Source organism: Callithrix jacchus, chromosome 11 (assembly GCF_049354715.1).
Source record: "Callithrix jacchus isolate 240 chromosome 11, calJac240_pri, whole genome shotgun sequence".
NCBI lineage: Eukaryota > Metazoa > Chordata > Mammalia > Primates > Cebidae > Callithrix > Callithrix jacchus.
Window position 1 is genome coordinate 87,841,995 of NC_133512.1, and position 22,013 is coordinate 87,864,007.

The 22,013-nt window shown below is 43.0% G+C and overlaps 1 pseudogene; it reads right to left on the reverse strand.

Moving 5' to 3' along the window:
• Nucleotides 1-554: 554 nt before the first annotated feature.
• Nucleotides 555-11,833, reverse strand: LOC144578236 (solute carrier family 26 member 6-like; annotated as a pseudogene).
• Nucleotides 11,834-22,013: the final 10,180 nt, after the last annotated feature.

Sequence of the window (22,013 nt, forward strand, 5' to 3'; positions counted from 1 at the left end):
GCTGGTAAAGGCACACCTGAGACTGGACAACTGATAAAAGAAAGAGGTTTGATTGGACTTACAGTTTTGCGTGGCTCAGGAGGCCTCACAATCATCCAGAAGGCAAGAGGAGCAAGTCACGGCAAGCAAAGAGAGAGCTGGTGTGGGAAAACTCTTTATAATAAGCATCAGATCTCATGAGACTTACTATCAAGACAGCAGCATGGGAAAGACCTGCCCCCATGATTCAATTACCTCCCACTGGGTCCCTCCCAGTGGGAGGGAATTTAAGATAAGATTTGGGTGAGGACACAGCCAAACCATATCAAATGGATAAAGAACATATCCTATATTCATACAATGGAATAGTATTCAGCCATAAAAAGAAGGAAATCCTGCCATGGATGGGCATTGAGGACCTTACACTAAGTGAAATAAGCCAGGCACAGGACAAATATTGCATGATTCCACCATTCATAGGAGGTAGCTAAAGAAGCCAATAGAAGCAGAGAGTAGAATGGTGGTTGCCAGAGGTTGGGGAGGGGAAGTAAATGTGGCTCTTTTTTTTTTTTTTTTTTTGAGCAGACAAACCTTTATTCCTGAGGCTAAAACATGTACCAGTTCCCTCCCTGTACCCAGCCAGTGCCAGCCTGACTACAGTCCCCTGTCCCAGGCCTGGAGCACTGAACTTGGAGTCCCAGGACCTCCATCCCTGGGTTGTGTGTATGTACATGCAGGGAACTCCTGGGTAGTACCTGGAGGTGGCCTAGGGGTGAGGGGCTTCTCAGGGGTGCCCTGTCACAACCTTTAGAGGTATACAGTCTCAGGCAGGTTGCAGCATGGTCAGAGTCTGGTGACCAAAACAGGGCTGTCGGGGACAGGCCTCGGGTGTTGGAGGGCAAAGGTGACAGCATCGTGGACAGAGGCAAAGAGATGCTTCTTGCTGACAGATGCATCAAAGAAGTGCCCAGCCTCAAGCTGGCTGACCACAGGGCTGTGGCAGGCCACCACTGTACACCTCAATCTCCCGGAAGTCACAGAAAATATTTTTCAGGCTTTTGAGGCAAACAGTATCCATGAGGGAGAGAGCACTCAGGTCCAGGATGAGGCTGTGGAAGTCTGGCTGAGGCAGGCCCAGGGCCTTCAGGGTGGACACATCTGGGGCCTTGGAGTCTTCTTGACCACTGGCTGTTGCATCTTCCATCTTATTCCCTGGGCTCACCACCGCCTTGCAGTCCTCAACGTTATTGCTCCTCATGTCTTCCGGGCTGGTGTTGACATTAATGGAAACTGAGGTGTCCTTGGAGGAGGTCTCCTGTTTCTGAAGCTTATTCTCTTTCTGCAGTTGCTTCAGCTTCAGCCGCTCCTGTTTCTTGAGCAACTTCTTCTGGGAGATGAGGAGGTAGACAAAATGTCAGTTATGCAAGACAAGTAAGTTTGTCTGTAGGACATTGTGCTTGAGGATAGATCTCACCTTACATGTTCTTACCACAATAATAATTTTAGAAAATAGTCCCGAAGGGTTTGTGGAGTGCCTCCTTCTTTCTTGTTTTCCTACCCTGACAGAGAAGTGTCAAGATTCTTTTAGAAAGAAGTTGTTCCCAGGCCTGGTGCGGTGGCTCACGCCTGTAATCCCATCACTTTGGGAGGCTGAGTTGGTCTGATCACCAGTGTTCAGTAGTTCGAGACCAGCCTGGCCAACATGATAAAACTCCATCTCTACTAAAAATACGAGATTTAGCCAGGCATAGTGGTGCAGGCCTATCATCCCAGCTACTCAGGAGGCTGAGGCAGGAGAATCGCTTGAACCCGGGAGGCAGAGGGTGCAGTGAGCCGAGATCGAGCCACTGCACACCAGCCTGGGCGACAGAGCAAGACTCCATCTCAAAAAAAAAAAAAAAATTGTTCCCTTAGGGCAGGGTTTCTCAGACTTATCACTAATGATGTTTTAGGGCAGGCAGATACTTCTTTGTGGTGAGGGGCTGCACTGTGCATTATAGGATATTTAACCTCCACCCACTCAGTATCAGTAGCAAACCCCATCCCACAGTTATGACAACCAAAAATGCCCCAGAAATTGTCAAATGTTCCCTGGGGGCCAAAATCACTCCTGGTTGAGGACCATTCCTTTCAAGAGCCCCAACAAGCCTAGAGCTTAGGCACTCTGAGTGTCAGCGGTGCAAATACCAATGGAGTGTTTGGTGGCACTGTGACCGGATGAAGTGGTTTTTCCCACAGAGCAGCATGCTCCTTTGAGAAGGGGAATGAATGTTCTCCCTCTGGCTCTGACAGCCTAAAATCATGAGCATCCAAAGCCATCTTGGTTTTGGTTTTCACCTAGTTTTCTATATTTCCAGTGAAGTGAAAGGAGAAAAGTACATATGAGCTTCCTTGGGCTGCTGTAACAAATGACCACCAACTGCACGGCTTAAAACAACAGAAATGTACTCTTCCACAGTTTTGGAGGCCGGAAGTCCAAAATCAACAGATGAGCAGGGCCATGTTCCCCCCAGAGGTGCTAGGGAAGAATCCTGCCTCGCCTCTTCCAGTTTCTGGTGGCTTCAGGCATTCCTTAGCTTATTCCTTAGCTTAAGTCTGTGTCCCTCCAACCTCTGCCTCGGTCTTCGCATCCTCCCCTCTGTGTGTCTCTCACAAGGACACTTGTCACTGGATTTATCTGGATAGTCCAGGGTGATCTCATCTAGAGATCCTTCACTTGATCACATATGCAAAGACGCTTCTTCCAAAGAAGCTCACACTCGCAGGTTTGGGGATGTGGACAAACTTTGCTGGGGCCTCCCATCCAGCCCATTAACACTCTAAAACAAAGCTCTGTTTAAGGAAAAACATAGACACTGACCTTTTTATATTTTATGGTTTTTAAAAACATTTTTGAAACAAACAAAAGTTGTAAGTGTAGTTTAAAAACCCTAAAACCCTTTTTTTTTGTTTAGTTGCTGACATGACGCCCCATTACCCTCAACTACGTCAGTGTGCATTTCCAGCAAACAAAGACATTCCCCTACCTAACCACAGTGCAACCATGAAAACCAGGACACTGGCAGCAGGCGCGACCTCCCCTCCACAGCTCACATCCCTTGCAACTTTCTCGAATTGTCCTGATGTTCTTTCACAGCAAAAGAATCACACAGAGCATTCCGCAGTCATGTGCCTTCGCTCCCTCACTTTGAAACCAACCCCCCGTCTTTCCTTGATCTTTGAATTCTTAACATTTTTTGAAGATTCAGGATCAGTTGTTCGGTAGCATGCTTCTTAGTTTGGGCCTGTCTGATATTTCCTCATGATTAGATTCAAGTTATGTGTCTTTCTCACGACAATCCCAAAAGTAATCTGTGTTCTTCTCCATGCGTGCTATCAGGTAACATATGTTTTCGATTTGCACAATTCCCAGCAATGAAGTCTGATCTCTTGATTAAGGTGTCTCTGCCGGGTGACTCTTCCCTCTCCGCCCTTGTAATTAATAAATATTTCGTAAGGAGGAACTTGGAAACGATGTAAATATCCCATTCCTCGCCTAACTTTCCATTTCTTAATGTGTTTATTTGTATCTGAATGGACTAATGAATTCCTATTTTATTCAAAATCTGTTACTATCATGATTTGTTTTGAGGCTCACACTGTGTCACATTTGGCCAGATGAGCCCTCATGTCTGACTCTGTGTTCTTCTGACATGTCCCATTATTTGATCACTTCCTTGCTTTTTGGAGCTGTGAGATGCTTAGTACTTTCTTTGCCCCTAAGAGAAGCTCTGCTCTCTTTTACTGGGAAATGGACTGTGTTTCAAGCACCATTGTGTTCCCTTTTGTGCATTTTCCAGACCGGTCTCTCCTCAGTCCTGCTTAGCCCTCACTTCTTCCACACACTGCGTTTACATCGCCATGCGCCTTTCTCTGCCCATCCCTGCCTCCACACACCCCGTTCTGTTTCTGTGTGCATGTTTGGAAGCACTTACTCTGTGGAACGAGCAGTCATGCAACAGCAGCCCGGCTCTGAGAAAGGCTGGCTGCTATAGGCAGACGTGCTGGGCAACCCGCTGGCCATGCCTGGGGAATGCTGGCTCCAGGACTTCTGGCAACATAGCCACAATGAGTTAAACCTCTGAATCTGTGCAGGTTTCCCATGTTGGGCAGGATGGTCTCGGTCTCCTGACCTCATGATCCACCCACCTCAGCCTTTTAGTGCTGAGATTACAGATGTGAGCCACTGCACCCTGTGGTGGTTTTCTCTTTCTTGCCACCAAAAAAGGCTTTCTTGAACATTTTTTTTAAAAGACAGGGTCTCACTCTTTTGCCCAGACTAGAGTACAGTGGTGTGATCATAGCTCGCTCTCTGTCAGCCTCAAAATTCTGGGCTCAAGAAGTCCTCCCACCTGAGCTTCCCAAGTGGCTAGGACTACAGGTGCACACAACTAATTTTTTTTTTTTTTAGAGATGGGGTCTTGCTATGTTGCCAAGGCTGATCTTGAACTCTTGGCTTCAAACAAAGCTCCTTACCCTCCCAAAGTGATTGGATTGCAAATGCCCTCTCAAAGTGTTGGGATTATAGGCATGAGCCACCTTGCCCAGCCTTCTTGAACATTCTTGTTGACTACATTGCCTTCAAGACATATCAAGTGGAGACTGTTCTCCCAAGCCCTGGAAGAAGGGTGAGCATTCCCTCTCACTGCACAGTGCTGCGACCCAAAAGTCCCTGTGACACTTTTATGAACCATCCTTCTTTGCAGGCCCATGTCAAGCAGGGGAGGTCTCTTCCTCTTTCCCGTCATCCATTGATATCTGGCCCCTTCTCCACATTCCCTAGTAAACAGAAAACTCTCCCTTTGTATCCCTTGCCATCATCCCGGGCAACGCCAGGGTCCACATGGATGGTTTATGTGCTCCATCAGCCCCACAGTCCCTCCACCCATCCATTTCAAAAAGAGTGAAAACAATACATTAAAAAATGATTTGTATTTTATAGCTTAGGAAATACTTTCCCAGTCTTGATCTCATTTTGTTTTGATTTTTGAACTCCATTCCCAAAGGCAAACCATAGACTCCTCCCCTTATAACTGCTTCATTTCCCAAACCTGGATGTCATTTTTATGAAGTTGGGCCTTTAATGTCACTTCAAAAATTTTTTTTTTGAGATGGAGTCTCGCTCTGTCGCCAGTCTGGAGTGCAGTGGTGCAATCTTGGCTCACTGCAACCTCTGCCTCTCAGGTTCAAGCAATTCTCCTGCCTCAGTCTCCCGAGTAGCTGGGACTACAGGTGCCTCCACCATGCTCAGCTATTTTTTGTATTTTTAGTAGAAACAGGGCTTCACTATGTTGGCCAAGGTGGTCTCGAACTCCTGACCTTGGCCTTCCAAGGTGCTGGGAATTTGCCTGCCTTGGCCTTTCAAGGTGCTGGGAATACAGGTGTGAGCCACCATGCCTGGCCGAAAATATCTTACTAATCCTTCAAGGAACCCTGATCTCCAGTGTCTCTTTCCAAGTCTACGTTCTCCTTCTACCTGCACTCTTACTCTCTTGGCTTCAATCTGCTCCAGAATGTTAACACATCCATTTTTCCTCTTTTTCTCTACCATCTCCAGGTCCAGACACCCTTTTCCTTGACCTAATTAAATAGCCAAATGTTTTCCTAGAAACCAGCCCTCTTCAATCTTGCTTCTCCCTCAAGCTGCCGTTCAGCATCTTCCTGCTGATGTTTTTCTTTAGGGCTTCTGCGCGTCACCCTGCCTCTGCTATCTCTTCACGCATTCCTCCTTTAATCTTCCAAACTCTGCTTTGACAGGCCCTGCTTCTTGTTGTTGTTGTTATTATTTTTTTAATACCACAAAGCTTGCTGTTATGGACCGGCTTTTGTTTTTTTTTTTTTTTTTTTAAGGAAAAGGATGACCACCCATTTCCCAGTTTGAATTTGACCACCAAGCCCCGGGAACCATCCTCCTTCGGCCTCTGAGACACTCTTTTTCTTGAGTATCTGGAGAGGGTTTTCTTCAAGCCCTCTGGTCTGTGTCTTCCTTTGCCACCATTAATGGAGGCCTCTCTCAAAGTTCTCACGTGGTCCTGGAGGGTCCCCTGACTTTGCACGCTCTCCCAGGACTGTTTCACTCTCTCCCACCCGCCCACTCCTGACGCCACCCCATCCCTGCTGAGCTGCTGACCTACATTTCCGACTGCTTATCCGGTATCTTGCTCCAGTTTCAAACTGAACTCAGTGTCTTTCCCCTAAAAAGCCCCTGTCTGTGTAAATGACATCATCAATCAGCCACGCACACAGAAACCCTGGCGGATGAATTCCCACAGTGAATCAGTAGGAATTCAGATGGCCGGAGAGTTTCGCACCCATTCTGCAATTCAGGGCCTAAGTCCCCTCCCTGATCCGTTCTCATGACCCTCTGCCTGGCTTGCCTGCCTCCAAACTCCCCTCTTTTCAAGCTTAAAACACAAGTTTAATCCTACCATTTCCTTTGCTGACTTTGCACTGTTTTCTCACTGTGTAAAGGGAAAGACCCCAGCTCCTGGGAGGGGACCCGAGGGCTCCATGGTGTCCCTGGCACGTCCCCACCATACCCTCCAAGCCCCGTGGCTCCTGCCACAGGAGTCTCCGCACTGATTTCTGAACCTGCTGTTTTTCATCCCATCTCTCCACTTACTGTTCCTTCAGTTAGGAAGATTTTTCTCTTCATTTTCTGCTCATCCAAAAGCTCCCGTAAGTCAGAGCTCAGATCGGTGGCTGCTCTTCTGAGGAGCATTCTTTGATGCTCCCGGACAGAACTAGCTTGCTCCTCTTGTCTCCTGTCCTGCCCTACCGTTAGTTCTTCAAGGCCTCTGCCTTTAATTGTAAATGGTCGCAGTCATGCGCTGCATAACATCTTGGTCAACCACGGACTGCATTTACAATGGTGGTCCCATAAGATCATAAGACTGTGTTTTTACTGTACCTTTTCTATATTTAGATACACAAATACTTACACTTGTGTTACAATTGCCTGCAGTATTGAGTACAGTCACATGCTGTATAGGCTTATAGCCTAGGAGCAATAGGCTGTACCACACAGCCTAGGTGTGTAGTAGGCTACACCCTCTAGGTGTGTGTAAGCACACTCTACGATGTTAGCATAACAAGAAGATTGCCTAAGGACACATTTCTCCAACTGTATCTCCATTGTTAAGTGATGCATGACTGTATTTTTATTTTTTCAGAGTGGTATTGATATCCCCATTGGCTAAGGAAGATGGCCAGACTAAAAAGGTTTAAATTTCTTTTTTTTTTTGAGACCGAGTCTTGCTCTGTGGCCAGGCTGGAGTGCAGTGGCACCATCTCGACTCACTTCAACCTCCACCTCCTGGATTCAAGCAATTCTCCTGCTTCAGCCTCCCCAGTAGCTGGGACTACAGGCACATGCCACCGTGCATGGCCTAATTTTTTGTATTTTAGTAGAGATGGGGTTTCACCATGTTGACCAGGATGGTCTCAATTTCTTAACCTCGTGACTGGCTCGCCTCAGCCCCCCAAAGTGCTGGGGTTACATGTGTGAGCCACTGTCTGGCAGGTTTAAATTTCTTAAAATGACACAGCCTGAAGCTGTAGAATTGAAATATGAACCCAGGTCTGCATTACTCCAAAGCTCATTCTCCTTCCCTCTAGGGCCTAGATCAATGGCTCCCAGCCTCCATGGTACATTGAAATCACTTGGGGGATCTGCAGAAACTTTTGCTCCACCTGGACATTCTGATTTAGTTGGTTTGGAGTGTAACTTGGGCTTTGGGTCTTTAAAAATATTCCTCAGGTGACTCTAATGTGACTTCCTCTGCCGTGGGCTGTCGGCGCTTCCCCCAGTGTCTGGCACACAGTGTGTTTGGTACATGTTTGCATTCAATCTTTTCTCCATATGCTTTTCTGATCCACTGGACACTTATTCTTCAATTCTAAGGCTGGCAACAATTCAAAAGAGAAAATAAAACAGAGAAAGAAATTAATTATCTGGCTAATACGAGCCCCCAAGTTCATTTTCCATGAAATTTTCCAAATCACTAAATTAGGAAGCTTAGGCCAAAGTTACATTTTAACTCATTTCATGGGATCCTCCATTGCCTTCCTCTGGCAGAGCAGCCTCCTTCTGTGGCAGCCTCCAGCCCCCACTCTGCCCCATCCGTCCAGCAGCTGCACAGTGATAGAAGTAGTTTTACAAATTGATCCCAAGGCAGAGCCTGACTTCTTTGGAAGGCAGAGCACTGCAGAGGAGGCATGTATAGAAGAGGAGGACCATGGCAAGGATCAGGTCACACTATCTGAGTCCTGGACGTGGTCCCTGGGTCAGGCTGACACAGCCCTGCACAGCCCTGGTAACTGACAGAAAAAACATCTCATTGGGTCAGTTACTCCCTTTGCATAATGTGAGGTTATCACATTACAGCCAAATTTATGGAAGGAAATTTGAAAAGTGGACAACCTCTTTAAAATGTTTTGTCCCATTGAGACTTTTTTTTTTTGAGACAGGGTCTTGCTATATTGCCCAGGCTGGAGTCCAGTGGCTATTCACAGGCGTGATCCCACTACTGATCAGCACGGGAGTTTTGACCTGCTCCATTTCTGACCTGGGCTGGTTCACCTCTCCTTTGGCAATCTGGTGGTCCCCTCTTCCCGGGACCGAACTTAGTGCAGACACCTGATGGGCATAGTGCACTACAGCCCAGAACTCCTGAACTCAAGCGATCTTCCAGCCTTAGCCTCCTGAGTAGCTGGGACTACAGGCATGCTCCACTGCGCCTGGCCCCATTAAAACGTTATTTATAACTTTTAACATTAAATTCTGTCAGTGAGGAAACATCACCTGATAAAACTGTGCTGTGAATTTACCTGCACTTCTTGTCCAGTGAATAGGATATGTATTCCTGTAAAATTCTAGTAAAGCTTCTGTTTTGTTGCATCTAAAGAGAAAACAACTCAGAAGACTTTTCAGCATCCATGAAGTCATAAAACTACACTTCCCCGATGTTATTGGATACAGGTGTTGGTCCTTGCTAGCAATAATCTAGAACACATGAGAGCATGGACATCCCTTCTGTATGCTCAGAGTTCTGGATCAAATAGTTTATTCACCAGACTTTATTTGGAGTCTTCTTTACATGCCCACATACACAGTGTATATATAGGACCAAGTTCTCTGTGGGGCTCAGTGACTCACAGTTGAGTTCCTTTAGAAAGATGCCTAGCAGAACAGTAGCAGTTGGATGATACTCTAGGCAGTACTTAAGGAGGTGCTTCAGAGCCTCAGATGATTGAGTTCTTAGTGAATGGTTCCCGAGGGCAACTTGTCATGGAAGTCAGGTAAGAGAACCAGGTGGAGGCTGTGCCTTTGATGGTAGCTTCTGAAACTCAGCTTCTTCAAGTGCAAGACAAGGGAGTCATATTAGAAATTCAGCCAGGTGCAGTGGCTCATGCCTGTAATCTCAACACTTTGGGATGTCAAGGTGGGTGGATCACGAGGTCAGGAGTTCAAGACCAGCCTTGCCAAGATGGTGAAACCCCCTGTCTCTACTAAAAATAAGAAAATTAGCTGGGTGTGTGGCATGTGCCTGTAATCCCAGCTACTTGGGAGGCTGAGGCAGAGAATTGCTTGAACCTGGGAGGCGGAGGTTGTGATGAGCTGAGATCGTGCCGCTGGACTGCAGGCTGAGTGACAGAGCAAGACTTCATCTCAAAAAAAAAAAAAATTCATTTCTGAGGTTCACGCCAGCTCTATGGTAAGTCTGAGGGTCTGTAGAGTTCAGAGGATGGGATGCCCATGGTGGGCTTCTTGCATGGAGGTGTGTATCCAACTCCAGAGTATATGCCCACCACGGAGGAGGGGAGACAGGAGGTGGACTAGCCAGGACCTTGTCAGGAAACATAGCAGTTACAGAAACGGAGAATTTAATATAGAGAACTGGAGAACATCAAGGGAACTCTGAGCTATTGCAGAAATGCAAGGTACAGGAAGCAGCGAGCACTCTTAGATATAGAGGAACAAAGGGAAGAGGTTGGGATTATTTCAATTTAGAAACTTGAAGCTAAGGTGGCAGTCCCGGCTTGATGGTGTTGATGTTTCTTAAAGCCACAATGAGGCTGGGCTGTAGGGTGAGAAAACTGCAAACTAGAACCTGCTGCTGCAGCAGGAGGAACTGTTGCTGAAATAACACAGACAGGAGGCTGCAGCAGACAGAAAGAGCACATTCCCTCCTGTCTCCTCCTCCAGCCTGTAGTCTCCTCTGACATCTCCTTCTTGAGGAGCCAACCAAGGAGTGGCTGGCAAAGCAGAAATATGGTTTGCAGTTTCAGCCAAGTGGCCAGAGCTGAGCACTGAGTGGTGGTTTGGAGATAAGAGACAGTATATGCACACCCAGACCAAGAAGAAAGGGGGATGGGGTCACTACTAGCTAGGGAGCTTGTTTAAGCAGAGTAGTAACAATATCCACCATGTACAATTTCCACCGCATCCGCTTGTATCATTGTACCCATTCACTCGTTAGTCCGCACAATCACTTTATGAAATCGCTATTGCTACTCAGCTGTGGCAAAGGAGGAATTGTAGCTCAGACAGGTTAAATAACTCTCCAGGCTTACCCAGAATGGGGATCAGAACGCAGAATTGTCCCACTTTAAAGCTCTTTCCATCACAGCATGCACCGTGTGTGCTGAAGATGCACTTGGCGTGTCTAAGCAGCAGTGAGTAGTTAGACTGCAGTGATTCGTGGGAAACAGATTTGGAAGCAGGAGTATGGGCTAGATTGTGGAAGAGTAAGGGGTTTGGACCTTTTAGGCAATAGTAACCAATGAAGATTTTGGAGGACTGCAGAATAATGATGGAAACACTTTTATAGTGATTTGGAAAGAGTGAGCAAGATGAATCAAAGGGAAGAAAGTCTGGTGCCAGTGAGCCTCACTGGGCATTAAATTTAACAATTTAGAAATGAAGTGATACAGGCCTTGGTTTGGATGGTGGCAATGAGAAAGAAGAGGAAGGGAAAATATTTGGAATAAAAAATAAACAGAAATGGTTGCTCATAGAGATTGTATGAAAAGTAGGACTCAGATTGAGATACGGGGCTCTGGATAACTAGTAGAATAGTGATTCTGCCTTCAGAAACAGAACTTCTGGGAATTCTGGAATGTTCTTCCTTTTCAAATGTGGCCTCTGTCTCCCTGCACTGCCCCCTGCCCCTAACGCATCATTGTGGCATAGGATTCCCAAAGCTCTGAGCTTCACCCTTGATTATCATCAGCAGAGCTGATAAGTTGAACTAATTCAGAGATAGCTGTTTACTGTATAGCCAGGGAAAGTATGTGCTTGGAGATTGGAAACTGCTGTTTTTCACTGTCACCAGCTTGCTGCTTTTCACTAGCTTTGACTTGATCCAAGTTATTTAACAATATGGGTAAGAGGATGCATTGGGATAATGTATATCAGTGGTTCTCAACCTTTGGTTTTATTGTAATCCCCTGGGGAGCTTTTAAGAACTACAAACACTTTGGCCCATCTCCAGAAATTCTGACTTACTCTGGGATAGGGCCCAGTCTTCCCTACATCAACCCAGGGTGGGTCCAAAGGGGCAGGGTGGAGAGGGTGGCTGGGACCCAGTCTTTTTTTTTAAACCAGCCTCTCTAGTTATCTATTTGAATGCTCTCTCACATACATTTTCAGTGACTCCAGAGGGTTTCACTAATGCCTAAGGGTTGTCAGTACAAGAGAACTCACCCAGAACCTGGTTACCACATTCAGGAAGGTGTGGGCCTCTTGCAAGATAAAGGGGCCAGAGGAGAAGAGATCTCTGCTTGCCAGTATAGCCACAGCCCAGTAGGGCATTTTGGCTTTTCATAGTCTCAACCAATGAAAACACATTTGAAAATTCAACTGGACTTATAGAAGAGCAAGAATTTGCGACTCTACCTTCCTAGTTTTATGTGTGTCATGGGCATTCTGAGAGGAATAGGTTATGCATGTGGCTGTGGTTCTTAGAGAGGCAGCACATTATATTTGGGTGGTCCAAGGCAAGCTGAGACCCAGTTTACCCAGAGGGCATGTACTAAAGTATAATCCAAACCACCCTTGAAATTCCCTTGTGAAGATCTGAAGACAGTGTAGTTCTGCTTCCACAGTTCAACCCAGTTTTTCTTCTAGTGTTAAAATACATTGCTTATTCTTCCCCGTGCCCTTAAGGGATGGTTGGTTGGTGTTTTAAAAGGGCCATTTGTATCTAACAACAATATCTGTAAATACAAAATTCATACCTAGAAGGCTAAGGAGCTCAGTGAGAGACAGATTGTGCCTAGAGGCTGGACAGTAACGGAGGGAAGCACAGGTCCAAGTTCTCAGTCCATTCTCACTCAGGGAGGCCTGCTCATTGAGGTAATTTACCCATACCTCCCCCAACAGCTTCTCTCTGTCTCTTAAATGCTACGAGTGTTGTGTTTGTGATAAAGACCTTCTTGTTGGACAGCACTCACATTAGATGGTAGATTGAAAGTCAGCGAGACAGAGAAGGGGCTAATTCCCCAGTACACATGCCACACACCTAAGGACCTCTTCATGTTTGGCACACAGTAGTCCCCTGTCAATAAAATCCTATAAAATATTTGAAGAAATTTATTCTCAGGCAAATATGAGTGACCAATGGCTGGTGACAGCCCTCAGGAGATCCTGAGAACATGCGCCCAAGGAGTTAGGGCCACAACTTAGCTTTATCCATTTTAAGGAGACAAAAGACATCAATCAGTACATGTGAAATGTACATTGGTTCAGTCTGGAAAGGAGAGACGACTGGACGTGGGGGCTTTCAGGTCACAGGGAGATTCAAAGATTCTATGATTGGCAATTGGTTGAAAGAGTTATTATCTGGAGACTTAGAATTCGTAGAAAGGAATGACGAGGTTAAGATAAGGAATTGTGGAGGCCAGGGTTTTATCATGCAGGTGAATTCTCCAGGTGACAGGCTTCAGAGAGAATAGACTGTAAATGTTTTTTTTTTATTTGTATGTTTGTTTTTTAAAGTCAGACTTAAAAGAGTCTGTTCTACCAGTAATTCCAAAAGGTAGGAGGATATAACAAGGCATGTCTGACCCCATCGTCCCGTCATGGCCTGAACTAATTTTGCTGAGCCAAGGGTTCTATTCAGATGGCTGTGAGACTTAGAATTTTATTTTTGGTTTACACATCCCATCTGTGATTTCTCTTTCCATAGTTTTAGCTACTTGCAGTCAACTGTGGCCCCAAAATAGGTGAGGGCAGTACAATAAGATGTTTTGAGAAAGACCATATTTACGTAACAGTTATTACCATATTGTTTTAATTTTTCTATTTCATTATTATTCTTAATCTCTTACTTTGCCTAATCTATAAACTTTATTATGGGTGTGTCTGTATAGGAAAAAATGTAGTATATATAGGATTTAGTGCTACCTGAGGTTTCAGACATCCGCTGGGGGTCCTGGAACATATCACCTAAGCATAAGTGAGGACTACTGTACCTGCAACCCCAGGCTCATCCAGGTGGGCTGAAATCCTCTTACTGAAGCACCGGCTTTGACATTGGGGAGGCTGGTGCCAGCATTTTGGAGCGTGAAGATTGTATTTACATCCCTGCCTCCTCCCACTTTTCCTACACTCCCCCCCCACCCTTAAATTAGCATCACCAATCTATATCATTTTGTCCTTAGGGTAAACTCTACGTGTGTATGTGTGTGTGTGTACACCACTTCTCTTGTCAATGGCTTCTAATCACCCCTCATTCTTAGTATGATGTAATTAAACACCAAACTCACATCTTGTGATCCTTGTGGTAGGTTATGCAGAGGAAAGAATAGAAACCTAAAGTGAGACTGCTGGTTTCACTCTCTGCTTGGCCCAAACCTCAACTTGTGCCTGGAATTGGCAACCAGAGGAGAAAATGGCCAGCAGAAAGTCTACCCAAGAAGACTAAACTGAATTTCCAGGGAAATTTAGTGTTTCTTGCCCTTGAGTTGCTTGAGTTGTTTCTATAACTCTCCAATGTCTTTAAAAAATAAGTTTCTGAAAATTGTTTTTTCTAATTGTCACAGTGGGAGGATTGGCTTTCTCCAGGCTACTCCATCTTATCTGAAGGATTGGGAGGCTTTTAAGCCAATGAGTCTGTGTACTGTAAATACTAGGTATAAATGAAGAAAGAAATCAGTTTAGAGCAGAATCTCATTGTGAAAGGAGTCATTAGTGTACACAGACTTAGTTGTGCTAATATAAGAACACTACTAAATTCTTCTTACCCTAGGATGAGAATGTAGCAGAACCTTTGAGAAATTCCTGTGGTTTATCAGTTTGCAAAAAGATCCTTGGAGGCTTATAGTATGGAATGAGTGTGAGACTCCACCCTCATCTTTCTGAGAATTGAATTAGACAAATCTGTTTTTAAGAGTGTGGCCCTAAAAAATATCTGCTGGCATGAAAGGACTTCAAGGTCACCAAAGGGGAATTTATTATGAGAGAGTCTGCTTGTGATTCCCATTCAACATAAAAGCATGGAGGTTCTTTGGGAAGGAGAAGTCTTAGCAAAACATGTAAGTGAGGCTGAGGAAACCCTGGATCTACCCATCAAGACATACTGTCACTCTGAGAACAATGGCTGAATGTGTGAGTGAAAAATAAAAGAGCTATACCCTTGGGACCCAAGTGTTAGCTTTGAGATGTTCAGGGATCTGCATTAGCAAAAGTATACCTGATGTTTGAGCTAGAGTCCCTGCGACTCCGCAGGGCTGGTGTTCAATAATGGGATCCTATGTAAGTAACAGAAGCAGTAATGCTGGTAGGCTGAAGAGGCTTTCCATTAGAAAACTTGGGAATACTAACTCATTTAGATTCAGTGAGCCCTGGGGATTCTTGGACAGTTCACAATGGGAGCCTCAAGAGAGAGATCTTGGATTTCTACTAATTATGATATGTGGATGTACAAGAAGTAAATTGGAGGAAAAGGTGTAAATCTGGTAAAGAGAGTTATGCCAGTTATACTGCTTTTAAATTCTAGCTAGTCATACATAGTAGGAGTAGGGACAGAGTATGGGGAAAGAAAATTCTAGTAATATGATAATATTAATATGTTTTAAGACAACCAGCTCTTAGGGATCATTAGGCTTTTGGGATCTTTTTAATCACCTACAGGAAATCAGTGTTTGAGTTTCGGATGCTTTCATGGACAGGTCTTTATATATACACCAAAAGACTTCATTAAAGACACTTTCTGAGCCACATGACAAATAGCAGGCTATTGGTTACTATATCAAATCGGAGTTTTCTTGACTTTAACAAGTGTTTTGAAAGTGATAAGCATAGTTAATGCTCTCCCATTCTTGTATTTTAATTGTTTCAGGTTATTTTTTTATTAGATTAACACTAAGAAGTCAATATTGTAATCTATTTGTGGCTCTCAGAAAACCTACAATAATTTCCCAATTTTAACCAGCTTATAAAACAATCTTGGCAAGAGGTTGGTTTGCATACTTCTGAGGGATTCAAAGCTGGGTACTACCTTTATGGTGTGAATTTATACCAGGCTTGATGAGAATTATTTTGAAAGTGTACATCAGAATTACTTGAAAAACAATTGAGTCTTTTGTTTATTCATTCATTTATTTTAAAAAGCATATGAATGTCTTGAATACTTGCTGTATGCCTGGGTACTTTATCGTTGAATCCAGAGTGAGAAGTGAGAAGAGAAACTGGTGTAGGGAAAGGGAGGAAGGGAGGTAGCCTGCCTAAAGGAAATACTCCCGATCATCCTTGGCTAATGTGTATTGGAATTGTAGCTGTATAGATTAGATTAATCTGAGTGAAACGTTGACATTTTATAATATTAGGTCTATTGTCTCTCCATTCATTCAAAGCATCTCATTTTCATCACTAAAGTTTTGGAGGTTTCTTTCTTAGTAGTTCAGCACAGCAATTATTGTTTATTCCTAAGTGTTTCTGTTTGTGCCATGAGTTTCTACTACCCTAACCAGTTTCCCGGCTTTCAGTAGGTTCTTCCCACATCCACACCTACAAATTCACTCTCCTTTTAGGTTGAGTGAAGAGGTGTAAAAATTGTGTTCATCTTTGTATGAGATAAGACATTATTCATTATTTGTTATACTGGTTATCTTTAAATTTTTTTTTTTTTTTTTTTTTTTTTTGAGACAAAGTCTCACTCTGTCACCCAGGCTGGAGTGCAGTGGCACAATCTTGGCTCGCTGCAACCTCCACCTCCCAGGTTCAGGCAATTCTTCTGCCTCAGCTTCCTGAATAGCTGGGATTACAGACTTGTGTCACATCCAGCTAATTTTTGTATTTTTAGTAGAGACGAGGTTTCACCATGTTGGTCAGGATGATCTCAAACTCATGATCCACCCGCCTCGGCCTCCTAAAGTGCTGGGATTACAGGGGTGAGCCACCATGCCCGGCCATCTTTAAATTTTTAGCATGCTTACTTAACAATGTCTAAAGTTTATCAGTACTTCCACCCTTCTAAACAATTAAGTTAAACTGTTTAAAATTGATCTCTCCCTTTCTGTCTTGATATTGTTGCCAATACTTTGTTTCACTTTGTTTTATTACCCAACATTAGTAACTACTCATTATTTCTAAATATTCACTGTTGTCTACATTTAACTGCACAAATACACATTTCTTTGTTCATCGTATCTTCTTGTGTCTCAGTTCTTCCTTTTGGAATATATTTCCTTTTTCCTAAAGTTCCTAGATAGAGTATGCTATTGGTAGATTTTTGCCTCAAAATACCTTTACTTTGTTCTTGCTCTTTAATGATAATTCAGCTGGATATAAAGCTACAGATTGACATTTATTTCTTTCAAGGTTTTGAAAATATGATTCCATTGCCTTCTGCTTTCTATCAGTGCTTTGAAAAAGCCTGCTGTATTAGTCTGATTATTGTTCCTTTTTAGACAACTTTACTTTTCTCTCTAGCAACTTTTTGTGTCTTCTCTTTTTCTTCTACTCTCTACAGTGTCTCAGCAATATGGTTTGTTATAGATTTATTTTGTTAATTCTTTTTTTTTTTTTTTTGAGACGGAGTTTCGCTCTTGTTACCCAGGCTGGAGTGCAATGGCGCGATCTCGGCTCACCGCTACCTCCGCCTCCTGGGTTCAGGCAATTCTCCTGCCTCAGCCTCCCGAGTAGCTGGGATTACAGACACGCGCCACTATGCCCAGCTAATTTTTTTGTATTTTTAGTAGAGACGGGGTTTCACCATGTTGACCAGGATGGTCTCGATCTCTTGACCTCGTGATTCACCCGCCTCGGCCTCCCAAAGTGCTGGGATTACAGGCGTGAGCCACCGTACCTGGCCCTATTTTGTTAATTCTACCTTGTAGTTATGCTTCTTGAAACAGGGTTTATATATTTCATATATTCTGGAAAACACTCATTTCCCCCCTTTTCTCTCTTCTTTCTTTCTGGAACTTCTAATAGAAGTACATGAAGAAACTATGCATTCAATCTTCCATGTCTCTCAATCTCTTTTGTATTTTTTCTTGCTTTATATCTTGGATAACATCCTGGGTAATTTCTTTAAATCTATCTCCTAAGTCATTAACTTTTTCTTTAGCTAAATCTATTTTTTTCTGCTCAGCAGAAAAATATCTACTGAGTTTTTTAAAAAAGACATATTTAATCAACATCAAGATCAGACTCTTACATTTAGCAATCAACAACATGTGTACAAAAAATAACTATACTATAAAACTTTTGTTGTAATGCTTCACACTTTCCACAGAACAAAAACTAAAATACCTGTTATACAGTTAGTCACAAATACTATTCTTATGATTTTTTCCTCAGAGGAGTATGTTCTAAAACATCTCTTCCTGTAGCATATAGATCCTGCCACTGCAGTTGGCTGATTTCATAAACTTGTTGTAACTGATAGCTTTCCTGTTATTTCTTAGGCTTTCCTCTTTTGCTAAGAATTTTTTCTTGGCAGTAATTAAAATCTGCCACTGCTGTAGCTTCTCCTGATGCTAAAACAACCATAAGCCTTGGTTTTGTGGTTTGGCAAAGTATTGGTTCTTCCGGTATAAGAACTAGAGCTTCTGCTCCATAGTCTCCTTCCTTTTTTGTTCCAGAACTTGAAGATTATTGTAATTGCCATTGTCCACTGTAGCTTCTACCACCTCCAAAATTGCTTCCATCATTACCAACACCATGATAACTATTCCCACTGCCATCATATCTACCACCATCATGGCTGCCACCAAAGTTGTGGCAACCGTTGTAGTTTCCTCCATACTTAAAGTTGCCATTCCCTTTAAATAACCTCTACAACTACTGCCAAAGTTTTCAGAACCACTTTGACTTAGATAAGGCACTTAGAATCTCTTGTTTAGCCATGGATTTCTCTACTTCATGGTTATGGCCATTCACAGTATGTAGTTTCTGAATGACAGTCTTATCCATGAACTTATGGTCACTAAAGTTTATAGAAGCAAAGACTCTCTTCGTATCACTCCCCCAGTCAGTAATGATTTCACTTCAATCTTCCTATCCTGCTCAAAATAGTCTCTTACATGTTGTTCTTCAGTGTCTTCCTTAGTGCCACAAAGATCTTTTCATAGGTAACTGGGCACCTGGTCTTTGGTAAAAATTTTTTTTTAAATATCCCTCATGGATTTCACAACTCTTCCACCTTGTGTGGATTTCTATTCATGACTGAATCTGCTTGCACCACAGTGGCATATATGACAAACCTAAAGATTCTAGAATGCTTAGTTTGTGGATATTTTATTACCACACAATCTGTGAGCATTTTCCATTAACAAAAATGGCTCTTCCATCTCTTATGATTATTTTAATGAAGAGCTTCTGCAGTTCTTTGGGCTCTTTCAGACATTGAATAAGACATGACAGAAACAGGAGGAGACTTTAACTGTGTTTCCTCTATTGTGGCCACATGCAGAAAATCAGAGTTTTTCATATCAGTGGTTGTATTTTAAATTTCTGGGTGTTTCCTTCCTTCTCTCCCTTCCTTCTTTTCTTCCTTCCTTCCTTCTTCCCTTCTTTCCTTCCTTCCTTTTTTTTCAGGGTCTTGCTCAGTCACCCAGGCTGGAGTGTAATAGTGCAAACATAGCTCACTGCAGCCTGAATCTCTGGGACTCAAGCAATCCTTTTGCCTAAGCCCCTGCAAGGAGCTGGGACTACAGGTGCATGCCAAAACACCTGGCTGATTTTCTACTTTTTTTAATAGGAAAATAAAGTTTCACCATGTTTCCCAGGTTGGTCTTGAACTCTTGAGCTCAAGCAATCTGCCCACCTTGGCTTCCCAAAGTGCTGAGATTGCAGGTGTGAGCCACCACGCATGGCCCTGTATGTTCTTTTTCAAATATCTTTTAGCTTAATTTTTTTCAAGTATTATATTCCTTATTATTGTTCATTTTAAAAAATATATTTTTTATTGTACTTTAGGTTCTGGGGTACATGTGCATATCATGCAGGATTGCTGCATAGATACATACCTGGCAATGTGGTTGGCTGCCTCTATCCCTCTGTCACCTATATCTGGCATTTCTCCCCATGCTATCTCTCCCCAACTCCCCACCCACTGCTGTTCCTCCCTATTTCCCCCTGACAGACACCAGTGTGTGATGCTCCCCTCCCTGTGTCCATGTGTTCTCATTGTTCAACACCAGCCTATGAGTGAGAACATGCAGTGTTTGATTTTCTGTTCATGAGTCAGTTTTCTGAGAATGATAGTTTCCAGATTCATCCATATCCCTACAAAGGACATGAAATCATCATTTTTTATGGCTGCATAGCATTCCATGGTACATATGTGCCACATTTTCCTTGTACAGTCTATCATCAATTGGCATTTGGGTTGGTTCCAGGTCTTTGCTATTGTAAACAGTGCTGCTATGAACATATATGTGCATGCAGCTTTATAATGGAGTGATTTATAATCCTTTGGATATATACCCAGTAAAGGGATTACTGGGCCAAATGGAATTTCTATTTCTAGGTCCTTGAGGAATTACCACACTGTCTTCCACAATGATTGAACTAATTTGCACTCCCAATAGTGTAAAAGCATTCCTATTTCTCCACATCTTCTCCAGCATCTGTTGTCTCCAGATTTTTTAACGATCACCATTCTAACTGGCGTGAGATGGTATCTCAATGTGGTTTTGATTTGCATTTCTCTAATGATCAGTGATGATGAGCATTTTTTCATATGTTTGTTGGCCTCATATATATCTCTTTTTGAAAAGTGTTCATGTCCTTCACCTACTTTTGAATGGGTTGGTTTGTTTGTTTCTTGTAAATCTGTTTTAGTTCTTTGTAGATTCTGGATATTAGCCCTTTGTCAGATGGGTAAACTGCAACATTTTTATCCCATTCTATTGGTTGCCAGTTCACTCTAATGATTGTTTCTTTTGCTATACAGAAGCTCTGGAGTTTAATTAGATCCCATTTGTCTATTTTGGCTTTTTTTTTTGCCAATGCTTTTGGTGTTTTAGTCATGCAGTCCTTGCCTATGCCTATGTCCTGAATGGTTTTGCCTAGGATTTCTTCTAGGGTTTTTTCATGTTAGGTCTTATGTTTAAGTCTCTAATTCATCTGGAGTTAATTTTAGTGTAATGTGTCAGAAAGGGGTTCAGTTTCTGTTTTCTGCATATGGCTAGCCAGTCATCCCAACACCATTTATTTAACAGGGAATCCTTTCCCCATTGCTTGTTTTTGTCAGGTTGGTCAAAGATCAGATAGTTGTAGATATGTTGTGTTGCCTCTAAAGCCTCTGTTCTGTTCCATTGGTCTATATCTCTGTTTTGGTACCAGTGCCATGCTGTTTTGATTACTGTCACCTTGTAGTATAGTTTGAAATCTGGTAGTGTGATGCCCCCCGCTGTGTTCTTTTTGCTTAGAATTGATTTGGCTATGCAGACTCTCTTTTGTTTCCATATGAAGTTTAAGGTGGTTTTTTCCAGTTCTGTGAAGCGGGTCATAGGTAGCTTGATGGGGATAGCATTGAATCTATAAATTACTTTGGGCAGTATATATTTTCATAATATCAATTCTTCCTAATCATGAGCATGGAATGTTTTTCCATCTGTTTGTGTTCTCTCTTATTTCCTTGAGCAGTGGTTCGTAGTTCTTGAAGAGGTTCTTTACATCCTTTGTTAATTGTATTCCTATGTATTTTATTCTCTTTGTAGCAATTGTGAATGGGACTTCGCTCCTGAATTAGGAGCTGAATTGATTTTGTATCCTGAGACTTTCCTGAAGTTGCCTATCAGTTTCAGGAGATTTTGGACTGAGACAACGGGGTCTTCTGAATATACAATCATGTCATCTGCAAATAGAGACAATTTGACTTCCTTCTTTCCTAATTGAATATCCTGTATTTATTTTTCTTGCCTGATTGCTCTGGCTAGAACTTGCAATATTATATTGAATAGGAGTGGTGAGATAGGGCACCCTTGTCTAGTGCCAGATTTCAAAGGGAATGCTTCTAGTTTTTGCCCATTCAGTATGATATTGGCTGTGGGTTTGTCATAAATAGCTTTTCTTACTTTGAGATTCGTTCCATTGATACTAGTTTATTGAGAGTTTTTAGCATAAAGGCTGTTGAATTTTCTCAAAGGCCTTCTCTGCATCTATTGAGATAATCATGTGTTTTTTGTTTTTGGTTCTGTTTATGTGGTGGATTACGTTTATAGACTTGCATATGTTGAACCAGCCTTGCATCCCCAGGATGAAGCCTACTTGATCGTGATGGATAAGCTTTTCGATGTGCTGTTGCAATCAGTTGGCCAATATTTTATTGAAGATTTTTGTATCTATGTTCATCATGGATATTGGCCTGAAGTTTTCTTTTTTGTTGAGTCTCTGCTGGATTTTGGTATCAGGATGATGTTGGTCTTGTAAAATGATTTGGGAAGCATTCCTTCATCTTGGATTGTTTGGAATAGTTTCAGAAGGAGTGGTACTGGCTCCTCTTTCTGTGTCTCGTAGAATTCGGCTGTGAACCCAT